General features: G+C 38.5%; 1 protein-coding gene across 3 annotated transcripts in view; it reads right to left on the bottom strand.

The window, feature by feature from the left end:
- Positions 1-17,500, bottom strand: part of LOC106867823 (uncharacterized) — a 362,348-nt gene that overhangs the window by 237,245 nt on the left and 107,603 nt on the right. The window lies entirely within an intron of this gene.

Here is a 17,500-nt window from a genome sequence, read left to right as displayed (position 1 = left end):
ATAAAAAGGTAATGATACGGCAGAAGCAGCAAAAAGTATGTCTGAGTATATTACGGTATTAATTCGATTTGTTGGTTCAAATTTCAATGATTTATTAGCTTTCACCAATCTAGAAGTCGATGAAATAAGGACCAGACAATTACTGGCGTCTGTTGAATTGATTATAAGAAGCTATCTAATCTAAATTTGTGTTGATGTGTCGGTCTATAGAATCATATTTTCTTGTCTATGAGTCTCAGCTTCTCTATATTTCTAATTTTATTTTATGCTTATTGGGACAGACTGACACCTAAACATGAGCATCGGTTTCACTACGAGATCGATCGAGTTGCTAGAAAGAACCGCGAAATGTCAAAATATATCTGACCGTGTTTAATAAAAAGGAAACTACATCGCAAAATATTTAGCAATCTGTCACACGCGGATGCACACAAGGGGACACACACACACACACACATATATATGCATACATACATGCAGATAGATAGATAGAGCAAGAGCGATAGACAGATAGACAGACAGTGCAAAAGTAAGTATGTATGTATGCATGTATGTATGTTTTATGGCGCCAGACAAAATGTCTTATACTCATTTACGGCGCTGCGCCTTCTAAAGTTCAAATTTTGTTGACCGGTTTTGCTTTCCATTTTCTGTGGCTGATAACAAAGGGAAACAAAGTTTTTGTTGCATTAATGTCCGCTCTTGTTTTTAACTTCTATCAACGAGTTAACTTATATTAGTTTTTCTCTATAAACTCTAGATTTTATGCAATACAAAGCCATGTAGTCCTTTCCTTGTCATTCATCTTTCTGGCAAATCCTTGAGCACGTACAAGTGTACAGATCTGCGACCCAGCAAACGCACCATCCTTGATCTTCAAAGCAGGGAGAGCAGAGACTATGTGTTGAAAGCATTCACCATCAGTATTTAATGATTTGACAAACTGTTTCATCAAGCCGAGCTTGATGTGGAGCGGACTTAATTAATTAATTTGACCACAAACTGCTCGAATGCAACACTGAAATTTGTATGAAAAGTAGAGCATAAAGAACGTAACCGTTTTCAGATTTGAATTTAGCAGGTAAAAAACAGTAAGAATTGGTAAATAGAAAAATCTTAGAAAAAAAAAATCTTCGTAAAAAATTTATGATACTGAGATTTCGGAAAGAAATTCTTCTCCTGTGTAATATACGTACCTCTGTCAGGTGCAAGAAGCTAGAAATTAATATCTATATACCATTTATGGATGAAGAGTGAACAGAAAACGTGTAACAGCTGAAACTGTCTCTTAATTTAAATTTCGTGAATGGCTAGTATTCAATGGCGATTCTTTCTAACCTTTCTAATATTTCTTCATTGTCGACAGGAAGTTCTTTAAGCAAATACTTATAACTTTCATACAATAAGAGAGAGAGACGGAGAGAGGGGAGACAGAGCGTGGTGGAGGAGGGAGGGAAAGAGAGAGGAGGAGTCAAAGAGATATATAGGAGTAAAGGAGGGAGAAGAGAATTTCAGAAGTAAAGATAGATCATTTCATGCGTTGAAGATTTATTTAAAATAGATATCCTTTGTATTCAAGGCGACAGTCTTTCACCCCATTTCTTAGTTGGTCTTTAGAACAGAACATTCTTCTTTCACTGTTCGTTTCAATATGTCTGGGGCCATAATTTTCATTCTTTTTTTTTTTCACCCTCTTATTAATTCTATTTATCTTCATTTCTTTCTGCTAATCTTGATTTCTCTCACGTAAAACCTTCCTTAGATCTCATACAGAGAAAGATAAATGTCAGAAATTAGTAAGAAGAGGAAATTTATCAAGAATGTAGATTTATAAAAGGATAAAATAACAGTAAAGATAAAATGAACCACTGTTTGTAATGAGAGAATAGCGGCGCTGAGTAGCGTAGATTTATATTCATGGTGTAGTCAGGAGAAAAAGCAGGACTTGTTACACTTTACAGGGAGACCGATGAGAGAGAAAGAGGGAGGAAAATATCCTCAAACCGGAAGTATGGTCTGAGTGCTGACAACCGAGTGGACTCTGCTAACAGTACGCAGGGCGCCACCGTGTGGTGGCCTTTAAACAAACTTAGGATCACTTTCAAACCATTTTTTGACATATTCTAACCATCTTTCTTTTACCTGTTGTGCTACTGTTAGGACTATTTTCCGTGTGAGAATAGTCGTAACAGTCCTGTGTCCTGTGAGTATAGTCCTCTGTCGATTCTCTGTGAGTTCCCTCACTTGTTAGCAAAGACCTTTCGACTTACTGCGTGTTGTTTGTTCTAGACTTTCGCACAAATTGGTCATAGGAATGTTTTTATCTTTCCGCCATTCTCGTTTGAAATGTGAGTGTGGAGAAGAATGTTACGAGGTTCCTACAAGGACCGTCGGATAAATGAATGGACGTTACAGCAGGTAGGTGAGAAAAAAGAAAATCTCATCGATTGCGGCCATATTTGAAAAAAAGCAGAGGTCTGGAAAACATTATCATGGAAGGAAGAGAGGGGGTTCGTAAATCAAAGGGCGTTCAAAGAACGCAATGGATGGACAATACCAGGAGGAAGCTGGTTGGGATAAGAGTGACAAAGCGGCTGCAGAACACGAGCTTAATCGGAAACGGTGTTGTTGTGTCATCAATGGATTGCAGGCGTACGATACATGGCAACGAAACGATCAAGGGGACTGCATCATCATCATCACCATCATCCCCATCATCACCATCACCACCATCACCACCATCACCACCATCATCATCATCAATATCATCACCACCATCACTATCACCGTCATCACCATCATCATCATCACCGTCATCATCATCATCACCGTCATCAGTAGTTTTGTAAAGGCTGTATGCCAGGCGTATTTATATTTCCTGTGACACTATTGTATACAATATGTGCTTACAGCTTCTATCTTTTTATCTTTCACTTGTTTCATCATTAGACTACGGCCATACTGGGGCACCGCCTTCAAGAATGTTAGTCGAACGGATCGACACGGGTACTAACAATTGTTTTTAAGCGTTATACTTGTTCTATCGACTTTGGCCGAAAAGCTAAGTTACGGAGACGTAAACAAGCCAACACCGGTCTTCAAGCGGTGGTGGTGGGGTGTAACAAACTGAGACACACACACACACACACACGACAGACTTCTTTCAGTTTCCGTCTACCAAATCCACTCACAAGGCTTTGGACGGCCCTAGGTTATAGCAGAAGACACTTGCCCAAGGTGCCACGCGGTGGGACTGAACTGGGAACCATGTGGTTTGGAAGCAAGCTTCTTACAAAACAGCCTCGTCAACTGTTTTGCAATTGCTCAGTTACAGATAACACATCACACATCATGAACTGAATCTATCTCTATTGTCCGCCATCAAACTTCCCCGACAAACGCTGCGAGGTCAAACATCATCATTACAAATCCAAAATCTGAACCTTCCTTAAAGCACAACCCACCCACGCCTTGTTGGAAAAGGCTACATTGCATATGGTTGTCCTAGGTTACCAACTCATAAGAAACAGATGCGATGGTCATGGTTGGATTGTATTTAGTCACCAGATTGTTCAGTCAAAGTTGACTGGGGTTAAACCACTTCAACCGAAGACAACCACCACCGATCAACTGAAAATTCAGCCGTAAAATTAATGCGCAAGTGGCTGAGTTCCCCACGGACATGTATTCTCTTAATGCTATTTTCAGGGAGATTCAGCGTCACACAGAATGTGACAAAACCGGCCCCTTTGGAATTACAGGTACAGCTCATTATTGCCAGCTCAGTGGACTGCAGTACCATAAAATAAAGTGTCTTGCTCAAGGACAGGACGCACCGCCAGGTATCGATCGCACAACCTTACGATCGCGAACCGAATATTCTAACCACTAATTAAGCATCACGCCTTCACTAACTGCCATTCTACGACCGTGTCAACAACAACCACCACCGCCACCATCACGATCTCGATCAATACCTCCATCACCACCTCCACCTCCACCATCATCACCACCGTTGCTGTTCAATGGATAATTCCGTCCTCCTGAAATCTTTAAATAGAACTTTTAGAGAATCGATGGAAAATTAATAAATTACAACGAGATTTGTTCATTATAATTCTGTGTTAGAGAAATATCAATTTCCTGTTTTATGTCGGTAAAATACTGTTGACGGCCATTTTACAGTTTGGTGGTGGTTATGATACGCAGTGGCGGTGGCGGCGTTTGTGGTATTGGTGTTGGCGGCAGCGGTGGTGGTGGAGGTTTTGGTGGTGGTGGTGGCAATGGCGGTGGTGGTGGTGGTAGTGGTGGTGGTTGTGGCGGTTTGGTAGTGGTATGGTGATGGTGGTGGTGGCGGTTTGGTGGTGGTATGGTGATGGTGGTGGTGGTGGTGGTGGTGATTATATTCTCGGTGGTAGTGATGTTATTGTTGATGTTGATGATGTTTATGATAGCAGTGTTAGGATCCGTGATGTTAGTGGTCACGGTAGAGGTGGTTGTGGTGGCAGCGGTGGTGGTGGTGGTGGTGATGATGGTGGTGGTAGCGTTGGTGGTAAATTGTTGTTGATGGTGATGAAGGTTAGCTTATGATGACAATGTTGGTGCGGGGCAGCGATATGGGTTCGGTATTAGCCGTAGTCCTTGTGGTGTCAACGGTTGCAAGAATTAAGAGATGGTGACATAATATCGCGGATGGTTGTTCAATCATTCCACCGGCGTGCTTTTTCACATGTAAAGGAAAACCGGAAGTCCATTACTCAACACTGGTTCATTTTCTAAGATTGGATGCGATTTGAGGGAGACCTGGCCGCTATTTTTAGCAGTTTTGCTCACTACTTAGAAACCCCAACGTTCGTCAGTATTAACGAGGTACGATAGTATGACAATCACACCGTCATCGACCAGTTTTTTCATTATAGTTTTTTCATTATAGTTTTTCATTATAGTTTTTTCATTAATTAAGGCGCAGGAGTGGCGGCGGATGTGGTGGCGTTGATGGAGGTGGTGGTGATTGGGGTGATGTTCTGTTATTATCGCGTTGTCGGTGCATTTCCCATCGAATCATGTCAGAGTGACCTGATTTATTTATAAACATATATATAAAAGAAAATTCTGTTGCACGAAACAACAAAGAATAATGAGAGGATAGAAAAGAAGAGAGCCAGAGAAGGAGGGAGAGAGAGAGCGAGAAAGAGCGAGAAAGAGACTCACAGATTGACGCAGAGAGAGACAGAGACAGAGAAAGACAGACAGACAGACGAAGGATGGGAACTAAATTAAGAAAGAGAGAGACAGAGATTGAAAGGGCATGGAGAGAAGATAGAGAGACAGGTAGAAATATGAGGATGGTGAGAGATGTTAAGTGTAAAAAGACGAGAGAGAGAGAGAGAGAGAGAGAGAGAGAGAGAGAGCGAATGAATACGGGGGAGGGGAGTGAAAAATGGTCACCCACCCTGTAGAGAACGTATGAAATACATGTAGAATTTCTTCATTTCTCAGAAGCCGACGCTTGCCGTTGTCTCTGTTCTGATGTCTTGTTCTCTCTTGCTTACCTCCAAAGCTTTGAACAACATTTTACAAACTCAGAGCAGCGGCATTATGAAGCAATCGTGGCACTCCGTCAGTTGCGACGACAAGGGTTCCAGCCGATCCGATTAACGGAATAGCCTGCTCGCGAAATTAACGTGCAAGTGGCTGAGCACTCCACAGTCACGTGTACCCTTAACGTAGTTCTCGGGGAGATTCAGTGTGACACAGAGTGTGACAAGGCTGGCCCCTTTGAATTACAGGCACAGCAGAAACAGGAAGAAAGAGTGAGAGAAAGTTATGGTGAAAGAATACAGCAGGGTTTCCCACCACCTGCTGCCATAACCTCGTGGAGCTTCAGTTGTTTTCGGTCAATAAACACTAACAACGCCCGGTCTGGGAATCTAAACCGCGATCCTGCGCCTGCGAGTCCATTGCCCTAACCACTGGGCCATTGCACCTCCACATATGAAGCAATATTTCTGATGAAATTAGAAATTTGTTACAAGGAACGCCGTTGAGCAACTGAAAGTCTTATTTGAGCAAAAGGCTTCGTTATTGGCCCTGTGTCACTACTAAGTGTCTCAAATTCACATCCCCCCCCCACCTTAATAAATCTGATGATTCGTTTCATGTAGGACGGTTTGTTGGCAGCAGCGGTCGAGCATCAGACGAAATAGTTTGTAGTGTGTAATATCATCTTTCTATATTTGTGTTTCGTTTCCGGTTTTGGCGCCTTTGTTGTTCATTCTTCCGATCGATTAAGTACGAATCCAATACTGAAACTAATTCAACTGTTTGATTGAGTTTCCAATATTGGTGGTCCTTTGCTCGCACTTGACTTCCTCGCAATTGACAGCAGTATCCGTTTGAAGGCGCGTGGCTTAGTGGGTAGTGTGTTGCTCGCAAGGTCGTGGTTTCGATTCCCAGACCGGTAGAGCGTTGTGTTTTTGAGCAAAACTTTTCAGTCCATGTTACTCCGCTAAACTGTAAATGGGTAACCGTGTCACAGATTGGCGTTCTGGAGGGAGGAGATGCTTGCCTTCCCACCTAGCCAGTCGAAAAAGCGCATTGTGACAAGCGGTGTATAACAACATCCAATTTCCTGGTCGAAACAGTGTTTTAGTATTCGCACTATACACATTTGGTCTGAATTCGATTCTTGTTTCATTTAATACTCCCCTCTGAGCCTTACTGAAATTGGTTCGATATTAGCCGTAGTCCTTCTGCTATCAACGGTTGTAGGAATTAAGAGATAGTGACATAATATGGCGGCGTGCTTTTTCATATGTAAAGCAAAACCGGAAGTCCATTAATATAATGATCGTAATATCATGAGTTCGACAGTCATTCCCGCTGATGGAGTTCTTATGTCTCTTCTTAATAAAACGATATCATTGTGGTAAGTGTGGTAAATCAGCGAGATTAGCACACCGGACAAAATGCTGAGCGACATTTCGTCCGCCTTTATTCAAATACTGCCGAAGTCATTAATTTCGGGAGAGTTATATCGATTACATTCACCCCAGAGTTCGACTAGTTCTTATTTTATCGACCCAGAAATGATAAAAAGCAAAGGTGACCGCGGCGGAAATTGAACTCAGAACGTAAAGATTTACGACATGTCGATTCATATTTTGCCCAGTGTGCTCATGATTCTGCCAGCTCACCGCCTTCGAAGGAGAATAAGTACTGGGAAAAGGAAATGTTGCGAAGCGTATATTTGTTTCTTTATTGCCCACAGGGGGCTAAACATAGAGGGGACAAACTAGGACAGACAAAGTGATTACATCGACCCCAGTGCGTAACTGGTACTTATTTAATCGGCCCCGAAAGGATGAAAGGCAAAGTCGACCTCGGCAGAATTTGAACTCAGAACGTAACGGCAGTCGAAAAACGTTGCGAAGCGTATAGCTTGATAACTTACATTTTCTGGTTCAAGTCCTGATAACGCTCACATTTCCTTTCATCGGTTTTTAAACGATAAAGTAACTATTCGCTGCTGTTTTTCACCAAGTGAACCCCGATTGAGTAGACCATTGAGTAAACTCATTCCAACCGTGACCTTTCTATTTTTTTAATCAAACGTAGTGTATCTAAGATTACATCATTCAATGTCTCATTCTTCTTTAAAGACGTTACTTTTTTTTATTATCTGTAAATATAAAATTCATTTTCAAGAAGAATATGGGAGAAAACAGATTATCGCTAAAAACGGATTATCCCCAAAAGATATTCATATTTTATTCCAATAAAATGGTTTAATTATTCTTCAATTTCATCGATTCTAAGGGGAGTTAGCCAAGGTCGATTTTGTCCAAAATCGCTGATTTATCTACGGAAAAGATTCCTCGACATCAGTCATATTTCCCATAATGCATCATCTTCATCACCTGTGAAGTCTGCAAGATTTAGTGTCTTTCTTACCTACGTCTCTCTTCTCTAATTTATAATTCTATCACGTCCATTATTCGGTGTGTCTGTCTTTGATTCCCCCCTCTCTCTCATACGCTCTCCAGTCTCTCTTCTCTTCTCCTTCAATGTCCAGTCGGCTATTTACATAAAATTTCCCTAGAAACAGCGGCAATCTTCGAAATACTAATCCTCTGACTTTGTCCATCTCGTCAAGAAAATACTGACCACAATTCCAATAACCAAAGTCGGCTTCTTCTTCTTCTTATTATTATTATTATCATTATTATTATTATTATCGTTATTATTATTATTATTATTATTATTATTATTATTATTATTATTATTATTATTGTTGTTGTTTTCTTTTTCCTTCTACTTCCTCATTCTTCCTCGTCCTCTTCCTTCTCCTTCTTCTTCTGCTGCTGCTGCTGTTGTTGCTACTTTCTTCACGTCCTCGGCAGATTCAAAGAAATCTAAGATGGTTTTTTTTTTCCTCTTTCATTGCCAATTTAATCAGCATTAGAAAGCAAACGACGACGTAGAAATTCCATTTTGAGGTTTCATAGTAAATGGACTGAACAGAATAATTTAAATCTCAAAGCAAAAGAACCACGATCACGGCAGAGAATGAATAATACAACCTCATGTACTTGGATATTCAAATACAGATTCCTAGTATACTAATTTAAGAAATTCCAACCAGCATAGCCAGAGAAACTTACGCTATCTCCAATATTATCTCCACGAAATCTACAGTGTTATTCAAATATATCAGGCATCATGGAATCTCGGATGATATTACCGTGTCACTCCTGGCCTTATCATAGTGATATCCCAGACTCGTTGTCAATAATTGTTAATTAGATCATTAGTTGATACCTTTCGTCCACGTACATGATTATGTGTGTATGCGTCATTGTTCAGTTTTATTTCAAAATTTCTTCCCAACAGAGAAAGAGCCGGTTTCTAACCTAGATTCAAGGCTCCTTCATTAGAATTTCAACATCAACAACAGGATATATTTGTGTGTATGTATGTATGTATGTATGTATGTATATGACCGACGTATGGAGAAATAAGATATCCAACAAGGATAGATATATATATATATATATATATATATATATATATATATATATAGCTTTAGAAATGACTGACGTTCGAAGCAACAGGAGAGTTGGTGTCCCCCTTTCACACTCACAGCTTAGTCGAGCAGTCTAAGAGACGGCGTAATGCAAGGGTTATTGCCAGGCACATTCGGTCTGATGTTGAACTTTCAGTTGTTATGAAATTCGCGCAAAAGTACGGGCAACATTAGAAAGACCGAAATGAGGAGAAACAACCTAAGTTCAGACGTGTATTCTAATTCATCTGAAGTCGACATTGCTTTCCATCCTTTTGGGGGTCGATGTAATCGACTTAAACCCTTCTCCGAAATTGCTGGCCTTGTGTCAATATTGGAAACTATTATTATTGTCATTGTTGTTGCTGCTGCTGTTGCTGCTGCAGCTGTCGTTATCACCATCACCAACATCATTCTGACAGAGTGTTTTATTCTCATATAGACAAGGGGGCGGTGTGTGTGTTTATGGGGGTGGGGAGTGATGAAGTTCTGCTCAAATCAGGCAAATGGGACATGATGAAGAAAGGTAGAGTTTAGAAAAAAAAATAGTTTCGTCTGTTATCATCAGAACTCCGTATATTTCCGCTAGTAAAATCATATTCAATTATTGAAAAGTTTCGGAGAAGAAAATCGATATTAAAGACTTCAATGATAACGTTTTTTTTTTGTTTTTGTTTTTTTTTTATGTTTCTTGTTTTACTGTTTAAAACACTTTCGGACTCAAGAAAATGAAGTCAGAAAAATTAGGAATATTTTCACAGAGACAAAGCACAAGATTAGTGTCACGTCGCTTCTTTCCCTCAGTGGTCCTCAACCGACTTTGGCTCGTGGGCCATTCTGATTCCTGCTTTTCTCTACTGCGCCCTCACAACCAGTCACTCGATGATTTCAAAATCCGATTATTCTTTGAGAATTAAATATTATTAGAAATTGGATCTAAAAAGAAAAATCGAAGTGTTTTGTGTATTTACTCTTTTACTTGTTTCAGTCACTTGACTGCGGCCATGCTGGAGCACCGCCTTTAGTCGGGTAAATCGACTCCAGAGCTTATTCTTTGTAAGCTTAGTACTTATTTTATCGTCACTTATGCTGAACCGCTAAGTTACGGGGACGTAAACACACCAGCATCAGTTGTCTATCAATGTTTGGTGGGGGGACAAACACAAACACACAAACATATACACACACATGCGCACACACACACACACACACATATATATATATACGACGGGCTTCTTCCAGTTTCCGTCTACTAAATCCCTTCACAAGGCTTTGGTCGGCTCGAGGCTATATAGAAGACACTTGCCCACGGTGCCACACAGTGGGACTGAACCCGGGACCATGTGGTTGGTAAGCAAGCTACTTACCACACACCCACTCCTGCACCTATTGTAAAAATATAACTAATTTATTGCAGATAAACTTTTAAAAAATCATGTATGAACTCCACAAGGGCGTTATGGACCCCCAAAGGACATATGAACCATCAAGGGACGTATGAACCCCGGTTGAGAACTGTCATTTCAATTTTATTTTTGTGGGTTTGCGTGAGTGTGTATATAGAGTGTTCAAAACGTTTCTCCGCAGTAAGTATTTTATTGCAAAATAAATATAAGATGGTATAAGACTACAAAAGAATATATTAGACTTTATAAGACTTTAAAAAACTTTATAAGAAGTTTTGAAAGCGTCATCCTTCATTTTCAATACATAAGTTAAGTCTTCTGCAGATGTTTTGAAATACAACTTGCAGAGTCTGACTCAGGTTGAAAAAATTCATTGCGGAGAGACTTTTTGAACACCCTGCATATGTATGCGTGTGTTTGAGAGAGAGAGTGAGAGAGAGAGAGAGAGAGTATGTGTGTATGTGTGCATTTTTACGCGTTTGCGTGTGTTCGTATCTGTGAATATGCATGAATTCCTCAGTTTTTTGTCGTTGCTTTCAAACACAATCAGCCATTAATTTTTATCAGAATTCCATTGCACCGTCGTTATCATTCCACTTGGACATATTCTGTAGAACAACATTAGACGATATTTGGATGATTATATTTTTTATTGCTTTGCTGTAATGAATGTTATATTATATTAATAGTTCATTTTTAGCCATAAGCTAGCGATAAATGTCCATAGAACCAGTTCTACCAAAATTACGAATGAACACATAAATAGGGCCCGGACAGGATAAAAACTGAACATAATTCGCTTAAAAGATATGGAAGCCTCTAGTACATATTATACTGGTTAAGACTCTCCCTCGTTAATATTTTTCCGGTGAATATGTAACATTATTTAGGTAATAAACCAATTATTGCTCTTACAGATCAAATATAATCGTATGTGCTTATATACAATTACATAGATACAAACACACACACACACACACACACACATTTACACACACACACACACACACACACACAGACACACATGCACTCATACAGTCTAGAAAAATGTTTGGTACTATTTATTCACTATACACATGTTTAATTTGAAAATAGGAATCACAAAATTGTACATGTTAAATAAACACCTTAAAAAATTTCCTATTATATATCTGAGGCGGTGCTGCAGCATGTCCGCAGTCACATGACTGAAATAAGTAAAAATAAAGTAAAAGAATATTAGAAATTCTTCAGACAGAGAATCAAAGGATAATTTCTATTAGCAAATGAAAGATATGCAATGGTGAATAAATAATACCGAATAATTTTCCGGATTCTTGTTTTGTTATATAATATAACTCTACAAACAATATTTCCGCAAATTACAATTCTGACATCAATACAACAACGACAGGTTACAATGCTGGAATAAGCAGAATGGACTTCAAGAGGACACAGCTTGGATTTCTTCCCTCCTTACATTCACACACACACAAATATATGCATCCTCACAAATATACACAATCGCGCGTGCGCACAGATACACAGTGATATATATATATATATATATATATATATATATATATATATATATATATATATCAAATTAAGGCGAAGAGAAAACACATTCAAAGGCCGACGTATATATTCATTCAATCCATATTAACGAAATTCTCCATGGTATACAAGGTACATACATAGATGCATTCATCTATATGATATATAAAAATTTCTAAGGATTTATAAATACATACATATGCATTAAAATTTATAAATATATAAAAATTCATACACATATAAAAATTTACAAATACATGAAAATTCATAAATATAAATATATAAAAAGTGTAAGTCCATAAATGTACTTGTGAAGTCCGAATGAAGAGGATGATAAAGCGGATGTAAAATGATTCATATATATATATATATATATATATATATATATATATATATATACAGGAAGAGAGAGAAAAAGAGAGAGAAAGAGAGAGAAAGAGACATAAACACACAGTAATGCACACATACATGCATTCTTGAACAAGTCTTGAGTCTTGACTAAACAAAACAGGAGCCCTGTCAGTATGTTAGTTTTAATTTTACGAACGACGAAACTTATATTAAATCCCAACGCAACATGCAAACATATAGACTTACATGAATACATAGAGGGAGACAAATAGAGAATGCTGGTGTTATGGAGTATATAAATAAGATCAACACAGGGAATACTGTTGGAACATTCTATCAAAACTTGTGCCCCGTGCTAAACGTAATAGATCTGACAGAGCCATTAGGAAGAGAAAATGAAACGCATGTTGAGCCAGAGAGGTAAGATGTACGGCAGTTGTGAACATCTCCTCCACGATCCGTAAGAAAGAGATTAATAATGGAGAATCGCTTTGAAATGTGCAGTTTCTGTTTACTTGATTAGGAATTCAATCAATACCAATAGAGTTCCTGGCTATTTTCGTTAATGTTGAATCTGGTAAAGATTTTTCCGACAAATAAAGTGACCAAATAATGCGCTCTTTAAAAATTCAATCTCCAAAGTGGAAGAGAAAAGGTATATATATATATATATATATATATATATATAACTTTTGATGTGGTTCAACATGTAACTTTTGTAGCAGTTGTTATCCAAATTCCTGCCACGGAATTTTATTTCCTTCGTTGGAGAGAAAGACCAACTGCGGAGGAAAAATTAAAATAAACAAAGAGAAGTATAAAAAACGTTGAGTGTTCATTTTGTAGAAACACACCGTCGGTTGCTTCGATGAAGGTTCCTGCTGATACGATCAACGGAACAGCTTGCACGTGAAATTAATGTGCAAGTGGTTGAGCACTCCACAGACACGTGTACTCCTAACGATGTTCTCAGGGAGATTAAGCGTGACACAGAGTATGACATGGCTGACCTCTTTGAAATACAGGTACAACTTATTTTTGCCAGCCGAGTGGACTGAAGTAACGTGAAATAAAGTGTCTGAAATAAAGGACACAACGCTTCACCGGGAATTGAACTCACGACCTTACAATCGTGAGTCGAATGCTCTAGCCAGTAAGCCACGCGCTTTCAAGTTCATTTCGTAGAGAGTTTCAAAAGAAATCTAAATGGAAATAAGTATGCCGTGAGAAGAGAAAATGATTTTGGTCTCAAATTCTGGCACAAGGCCAGCAGGTTTGCGGGAGGAACGAAGTCATTACCATTAACCCCAGTACTCGTCTGGTACTTATTTTATCAACCCGAAAAGGATGAAGAGGTAAGATCGACCTCGTGTGAAATTTGAACTCAAAAGAATTTTTGCACAAAGTACATCGACCCCAGTTCTCAGCTCGCAGTTACTTTATCAGTCCCAAAACAATGAAAGGTAAAGTCGACATTGGTGGAATTTGAACACAAACGGTCAAATTCCGAACGAAATGCTGATAAGCATTTCATCCGGAATGCTAACGATTCTGCCATCTACCCACCCCACCCCACTAAGAGAAAGAAAATAAGATTAATCATTTATCATTGAATAAGAGTATTTTTATTCTTTCAGCAAGTACTAATGTCATATCTGGATATATCTGAACTTAGTAGACCTCCGCGAGCAAAGATCAGACTTCCCCGTGCAAATCCGAGGCAGTAATAATAGAGAAAGAAGAGTCAAAGGTCCTTCCCAAACCATAGGCTCATAAGACTGGTTTCCCGGATTCTGTGGCGTATATATTCGCCTTGGATGGGACGCAAGTCCGTCGCAGAATAGAGAGATAGGAGAATAAGTAAATACATAAGCAATAATGTACAATCAGAACCGTAGGAAATCGGAATTTAGTATACACAGCATTAATTTGTGTGCTTAAAAAGCTGTACAAATTTATTGCCACTTTAAACAGTCTTAGAACATAGCCATTCATTGTATTTTCTCCATGGCAAAATACAGTGTACTGCTTCCTTACGGGCCCGAATCTGCCTCGAACAGGTTTGAACTGGTAAACAGTTTGTATTTATACACACCACTACTTAGCGTTACCACCGCGTATAGATATGTTAATATTAGTCAAATAGTCATCTTACATTTTCCAAAGCAGTTATTACGGAGGCGTAAAACATTGTCTATGCACTCACAGTATGTTTTGCTGAAAGACGGTTGCTTTAGAGATTTCACTTTTCATTTCTCATTCTCATAAATCATCTAACAATGCGCGATTTAAAAAATTTTCAGGATGTATATTTCCATTGCCATGTCAAACCCAATTCGAATTTATTCTTTCAAGCTTTCCATATACATTAACCACTGAACTTTGTCCTGTAAATTTGTGTGTATCTTCAATTTCAGGAAACATAACCAATATCGCCATTTTCAGTAATGACGCCACGCTGTGTGCATTCACAAAATGAAGACAACGTAGCGTCATAACTTGGAAAGAAAGACTGGGAGGGGGGAAATACCAAAGGTCGCCTGCAGCATTAAGAGTTATTCATAAAGTGAGTTCCATATTTGCAAGTAAGCCGAGACATACAGATATTATTAACAGTAAATGATTTAATGATGGAAACAATGGCTTTCTAATTGACTAGCTCAGTTTTAAAAACAAATGCAACGAGTATGAAATTCTAATTAAAGTCAGATATGTAAAAACACTTGACCAAGTGGTTAGAGGTGTTCTACACGCGATCGCCAGACCGTAAGTTCGATTCCTAAAACGAGCGACGTGTTGGATTCTTGAACAAAACACTTCACGTTACTTTAGTGCTGTGTGGGGATCGGCCTGTCAAAGAATAGAGCCAACTGCGTGCCGTAAAAGGCGATTAAAAGTGGTTGCAAAGAGTTTGCATCCCAACTTCATAAAGCCGTCACCAGCAACGACAACCCCAATATTCCCATGGAATGGAGGGTCGTCGGCTGGTTAACGCAGAGGGCATCGTCTGCCAGGGTTCGTAGGGTATCACCAACAAATGGTGGATGCAGCGACGCGCTGTTAGAGCATATGTCTCCATACTACAACTACTACTAAAGCCAAATATTTAAAAAGAACTGTACACATATGTATAAATATGCTAAACTTATATGGATATGTATGTTTACATTTAGAAACCGATATCAAAGTTGATTTTAGAAGACTAGGCTGTATAATACATACAAAGATACACAAACATACAGCAAATAAGCGTATACCTAACACGCACAAAATGAAATATATATATGTTGGTGCGAACGGTGAGCTCGCAGAATCATTAACACGCCGGGGAAAATGCTTAGTGGCATTCAACGTAATCGACTAATCCCATCTCCTGAAATTACTGGCTTTGTGCCAAAATCTGAAACCATTGCTGCAATATGGACCTTAAATCTTAAACTGAAACTCGTTGTTTCGTCAAAGCATAACGTATATGCTAATTAGACCCATGACCCATTATTCTCCTTCACCTTTCGATGCTCACCCAGAAACAATAAATTCAGCTCTAAGAATCAATACATCAAGGGTATGTAATATGGCCTGCATCACAATGTCTGAGGTGCAACGGCATAACCGAATATATATATATATATATATATATATATATATATATATATATATATATATATGTATATATATGTATATATATGTGTGTGTGTGTGTGTGTGTGTGTGTATCTTTGATTTTTTACTTGTTCGAGTCATTAGTGTGCAGCCACGCTGGGGCACTGCTTTCAGGATTTTTAATCGAACGAACCGGTCCCAGTACTTATCGTTTTTCTTTAGACCCTGGTTGTTCTATCGCTCACTTTTACCGAACCGCCACTTTACAGGAACATAAACAAGCCACAGCAATTCTCAAGCGGGGGGGGGGGGGCGCAATCACAGATCAAGAAAGACACGTACGAGGCTTTGGTCGGCCAAGATGTCGCGCTGTGGGAATGAACTCGGAACCATGTGGTTGAGAAGGAAAATTCTTACAACACAGCCACGCCTGCACCTATATACATATATACATCCATATGCGAGCGTGTGTCTGCGTGTGTGCGTGTGTGTGTGCGCGCGGGTATATGTGCATGTGTGTGAAATATTTAAGTAGACAGATATATAAGTGCATATGCATATATATCGAGATACACACACACACACTCACACACAAACACACTCACACACTCACCCACGCACGCACGCAGCTATGACGTGTATAAAGAAACTTAAGACGTGAGTAAATGAAGAACTAAAAAAAGATGAGAGACAAGCAAAGGGTTGTCCTAAATCAGATTTGCTTAGTTTCTATATTTTTGCAAGAAGATACAAAATTCCTGTCGAAACAAATTTAAAATTTCCTATTTCTGAAATTAATATTTATAAATAGAAAAGTGTTTTCTATCTTATTTCACTTCTTCGTTTCTGATGTTCTGGCTTATCGCTAACACATCAACAATTTGGATTTTCATATGAATACGTATCTATCTATCTATCTATCTATATATATATATATATATATATATATATATATATATATATATATATATATATATACATACACACACACATATATATACATATATGTATATAAGTATATATATATATATATATATATATGGGAGAATATACAAATAATAACAACAGACGAGGACAGGTGGTGTAAATAACAAAAGTATATATTAGTATGACGCTCGGGAATACGGAAAGTCTTTGACGTTTCGAGCTACGCTCTTCAACAGAAAGAATACGGAGACAAGGAGAAAAACACGGAGAAAAAAAATTGAATAGTGTTCAGTCAACGGTCAATCATAATATGTATATGCATATACGTATATACATACATGTACCCGTATGTATATATATATATATATATATATATATATAATTGCATGCATATATATATATAATTACACTTATATATATGAATAAATATTTTGTTATTGCTGGCAGCCCTCTTAAGCTTTTGCTTAGAGTTTTCACATAAACGATCGATGAAATTATACAACGTCAAGAGAACTTTGTGTCTTTTCCTACAATTTTGTCTGATGATCGCTTACGTGAAACTCTGAGTATCAGTTTGTGAAGACTTTTAGCTTTTATGAATTAAATTTTCCTCT

The sequence above is a fragment of the Octopus bimaculoides genome, chromosome 5 (genome assembly GCF_046866305.1).
Source record: "Octopus bimaculoides isolate indiv1 chromosome 5, ASM4686630v1, whole genome shotgun sequence".
NCBI lineage: Eukaryota > Metazoa > Mollusca > Cephalopoda > Octopoda > Octopodidae > Octopus > Octopus bimaculoides.
The sequence above is the reverse complement of the archived record's forward strand: the minus strand, read 5'-3'. Positions and strand labels throughout refer to the sequence as shown.